The sequence below is a fragment of the Oryx dammah genome, unplaced genomic scaffold, assembly GCF_014754425.2.
Source record: "Oryx dammah isolate SB20612 unplaced genomic scaffold, SCBI_Odam_1.1 HiC_scaffold_2, whole genome shotgun sequence".
Taxonomy (NCBI): Eukaryota; Metazoa; Chordata; class Mammalia; order Artiodactyla; family Bovidae; genus Oryx; species Oryx dammah.
Genome location: NW_024070186.1, coordinates 19,960,545 through 19,965,293, shown reverse-complemented (window position 1 = coordinate 19,965,293; position 4,749 = coordinate 19,960,545). Strand labels below are relative to the sequence as shown.

General features: G+C 42.9%; 1 pseudogene; it reads left to right on the top strand.

The window, feature by feature from the left end:
- Positions 1–323: 323 nt before the first annotated feature.
- LOC120869854 lies at positions 324–1,650 on the top strand (annotated as a pseudogene).
- The last annotated feature ends 3,099 nt before the right edge of the window (positions 1,651–4,749 follow it).

Genomic DNA, 4,749 nt, shown 5'->3' with positions numbered 1-4,749 from the left:
TTTATTACAGTGGAAAAACATATCTTTAAAGTCAGAAAATTTTAAATATCTAATATTTGCTATGTGCACTTTCTCACTTGATTATGCCTGTTCTTATTCTATGGACAATTCCTAAACTACTGATGATAGAAAATTTCCTTTCTCCTGCCTCAAATTTTACCCCTGTTTCCCACCCCCGTCTTTTCATATGTCTTGTATTAAAGACATTCCATAACTTGTGGTATCATGAAAACTCCAGGATAATTTAGAAAGTCTTCAGAAGCTGGGCGTTTGTGCTGTGCTCCAGCCTGGATTTTGGCCCGAATGAGAAGGGGTTTCGTTAACGTCCTCGATGGGCTTCCTGGAATATTGGCATGTTTATTTGCATCAGATGTGCTGGCATCCATAGGAATCTTGGGGTTCATATATCCCGGGTCAAGTCAGTCAACCTAGACCAGTGGACACCAGAACAGATCCAGTGCATGCAAGATATGGGAAATACTAAAGCAAGACTACTATATGAAGCCAGTCTTCCAGAGAACTTTCGAAGACCACAGACAGATCAAGCAGTGGAATTTTTCATCAGAGATAAATACGAAAAGAAGAAATACTACGATAAAAATGCTATAGCTATTACAAATAAAGAAAGGAAAAAAAAAAAAGGAAGAGAAAAAGAAAGAAAAGGAACCAGAAAAGCCTACAAAACCTCTTACAACTGAAAAGCTGCAGAAGAAAGATCAGTAATTGGAACCTAAAAAAAGTACCAGCCCTAAAAAAGATGCAGAGCCCACTGTTGATCTTTTAGGACTTGATGGGCCTGCCGAGGCGCCGGTGACCAATGGGAGCGCAGTCTTGGGGCCAGTCCTGAACGATGACCTGGACATCTTTGGACCGATGATCTCTAACCCCTTTCCTGCAACTGTCAGGCCCCCGGCTCAGGGGCCGTCCTCTGCACCAGCAGCTGCCACTCTGTCTGCAGTGACATCTGGGGATCTGGATCTGTTCACTGAGCAAGCTGCAAAGTCAGAAGAGGTGGCCAAGAAGCAGCTCTCCAAAGACTCCATCTGGTCTCTGTATGGCACCAGGGCCATCCAGCAGCAGGGTGCTCCTGGTGTGTTTATGGGACCCACGAATCTACCTCACAAGCACCGGCTACATTTCCAGGCTTCCCGTCCATGGGCGTGCCTGTGCCCACGGCTCCCGGCCTGGTGGGCAGCTCGCTGGGGCAGAGTCCGGGCATGATGGTGGGCATGCCGGTGCCCAATGGCTTCATGGGCAGCGCACAGACTGCTGTGATGCCGCTGGCGCAGGGCATGGTCGGGCCCCCAGGGATGGATGGTCGCTCACTTGGGCGCACCCCAGGGGAAATTTGGCCTGCAGCCAGCTCCGCAGAGCCCGTGGAACCTCCCCCAGGTGAACCAGCAGATGGCTGGCCTGAGCCTGGGTGGCTCAGCCTCGGCAGCGGGCTTCGGGCAGCCGCCCAGCACCTCAGCGGGGGCCGCGGGCTGGTCCGGGGGCTTGTCGGGGCAGACGCTCAGCACGCAGCTGTGGAAGTGACCGCCCGCTGGCATTCCTGCTCAGACACACCCAGTTCCCCTGTCCATTCATGTACATACATGTTTTTTTCTTTTCCCCCATTTGTTCATATTAAGAGTTACCTGATTGACCGTGTTGGTCTTTACTGATTGAATTTGCTGTATTGAAAAGCAGGTTGAGAAACCGAGGGCAGCTTTGCTCACAATTCCCAGGATTTCGCAGACACAGTCTCTGGGAAGCTGCTCAGTCAATGTGCATAACCAGTTTCCCTCTCGATGAAATTATAGCTCTCATGTTTGCATATAAGGGAAGTAGTTATCATGTTAGTAATACCTCTAACAGTATGAGCACCACCCCCAGATTAGCCAGTAATCCTGTAGGAAGGTACTGTATGATCAAATGTTTAATCATATAAATAGAATGTCATTGTATCACCAAGCACTGTTTTCTAGTGTATCCAGACTCTTTTATGTCACATTCACCTCACTGTGCTGTTGTTATGATGTGCTTACCAGGGAACGTGGTTAGTGAAAGGAAGATAAACTTGGATTTATGACACAATTTAGTTTAACACGTTTGAAGAGTCAGATTTTACCTGCCATCCTTGGAACTGGGATCTTTTCCTATGTATACATAGTGCTAGCAAGAGACATTTCTCCACACTAGATGCAGACAGGGTAACTACACAAGCCACTCAGTCGTTGAAGGCGTATCCAGGTTTATGACAGTGATTGTGTTTACATTTTATGGATATGATGTCATATCCCTGTATTAAACAGATGAATCCATAAAAAAAAAAAATAGAAAGTCTTCAGTTTGTTCTTAGAACTTTTTGAATCAAATCAGGTCACTGTTTTATGAAAAATATTTAATTGGTTTTCTGCTATACTTAGAATAAAACCCCAAATTCCTCCATGGGCTACAAGGTTCCTCTTGGTCTGGCTCTTCCTTCCTCTTCAACTCATTCCTATCATTTGCTCAGACAAGCTGCACAGGCTTCTGCTTCACACAGTTTGCATTTTATAGCTCCCTCTCTCTGCTGTGTCTTCCCTCCAATGGGCTGATTCTCTCATTGCACTTCTTTAGATGAGCCTTCCTTGACCGTCCCAGTTAAACTAATAGCTTCCAGCAGCCTCTATCATACCACCCTATTTTATCTCTGTCATAGCACTTTTTATACCTGACATTATGTTGTGTGTATATGTTTGCTGTTTATCTCCTCCATTAGAAATTTTAACCACCATGAGAGCAAAGGCTGTGCCCCATTGGATAGAAGAATACCTGGCACCTAGTGGGGGTTCATTAAATATTTGTTGAGTGAATGAATGAATCTTTACAAGTCAACTACTTTATCTTAAAGAAAAAAATTCCCAACACATTTTGAATCTTTATTATAGTATCTCTAAACTGGTTTTCCATTTATTCATTTCAAGAAGGATGGACATTTTTACAGCTTGGATGACTTGCTTTGGACAAGTAAAGTCAAGTCAGTCTTTACCTCTTGATTCTGAGTCTTTCAAAGCTTTGTGATTTTCTAAGCTCCCATCTAATTTTGGTGGCTGACCTGCTGCTGCTGCTGCTGCTGCTGCTGCTAAGTCGCTTCAGTCATGTCCGACTCTGTGCAACCCCATAGACGGCAGCTAATTTCTGTCAATTGGGATGTGTTTGGGGAGAGTCAGCTGAAGGAGGGACATTTTTAATCCCATGGTTGATCTGAAAACTAATATAGCTTCTTCATTTTATGTGATAGTCTGTTTTATTTTACTTAATAATTTTAGATAAACATCTTAAACTTTGTAACATACTCACAAATGCAGACCCCCAATTTCCTGTTAACAAATACAAAGAACAAAGAACCTCAAGGAATCAAAGTAATGTGTCATCAGGTACATTCAGTAGAGTTCATACTGTTGGCTCTGCCTGCATTTATTTTAACAGAAATGATATTTTAGATTACTTATGGGACACATGCTCCATGATGCTGTTACTACCATCCTTCCATCCTGTTACACACTCACACATGCACACACACATACACACATGAATGCATACCCCAGAATAAATACACCCTCCCTCTGGAAGTGTGGCATTAATCATCCTTACAGGGAATTATTTCAAAAGAATGTGGGGACACTTTTTGGGAAAAGTTTTGTCATAGGCAGTAGGGTGGGAGTTAAGAGTAGGCTTCCTAAAACATTCTAAATATATCTAGTTTACTCCCATTCATCCTTCATAATTTCTCAATAGATTTGTTTAATTTACTCAAATAAATCTGAGTAACCTGAAGTTCATATTCTACCTAACATTGCACACAAGAAATAATGTCAAACACAGAAATATTATTCTTAGCATAAAAAAATTCAAGGACTTTGGTTACATGACATAATTTTGGATATCATATAAATATAGGAAATGAAAAGTTATTTATCTTCCCAATTTTGGACAACAAAGTAAATTCTTCAGAGAAATTACTATAGTTCAGTTCAGTTTAGTCGCTCAGTCGTGCCTGACTCTGTGACCCCATGAATTGCAGCACGCCAGGCCTCCCTATCCATCACCATCTCCCGGAGTTCACTCAAACTCATGTCCATCGAGTCGGTGATGCCATCCAGCCACCTCATGCTCTGTCGTCCCCTTCTCCTCCTGCCCCCAATCCCTCCCAGCATCAGAGTCTTTTCCAATGAGTCAACTCTTCACATGAGGTGGCCAAAGTACTGGAGTTTCAGCTTCAGCATCATTTCTTCCAAAGAACACCGAGTGCTGATCTCCTCTAGAATGGACTGGTTGGATGTCCTTGCAGTCCAAGGGACTCTCAAGAGTCTTCTCCAACACCACAGTTCAAATGCATCAATTCTTGGCGCTCAGCTTCCCTCACAGTCCAACTCTTGCATCCATACATGACCACTGGAAAAACCATAGCCTTGACTAAACGGACCTTTGTTGGCAAAGTAATGTCTCTGCTTTTGAATATGCTATCTAGGTTGGTCATAACTTTTCTTCCAAGGAGTAAGTGTGTTTTAATTTAATGGCTGCAGTCACCATCTGCAGTGATTTTATGCACAGATAATAGTGGATTGGAACAGATTATAAAGCCATATAGTTGTTTCAATCACAAAAGCCTTATTATTCAAAGGAAAATTATAGAAATCTTTATTCATTTACCTTGCATTTTCATTGTCAGAAAGGCTAACAGAAGACAAGTGTCTTTGTAGCTGAAGGATTTTAAATTTAGTG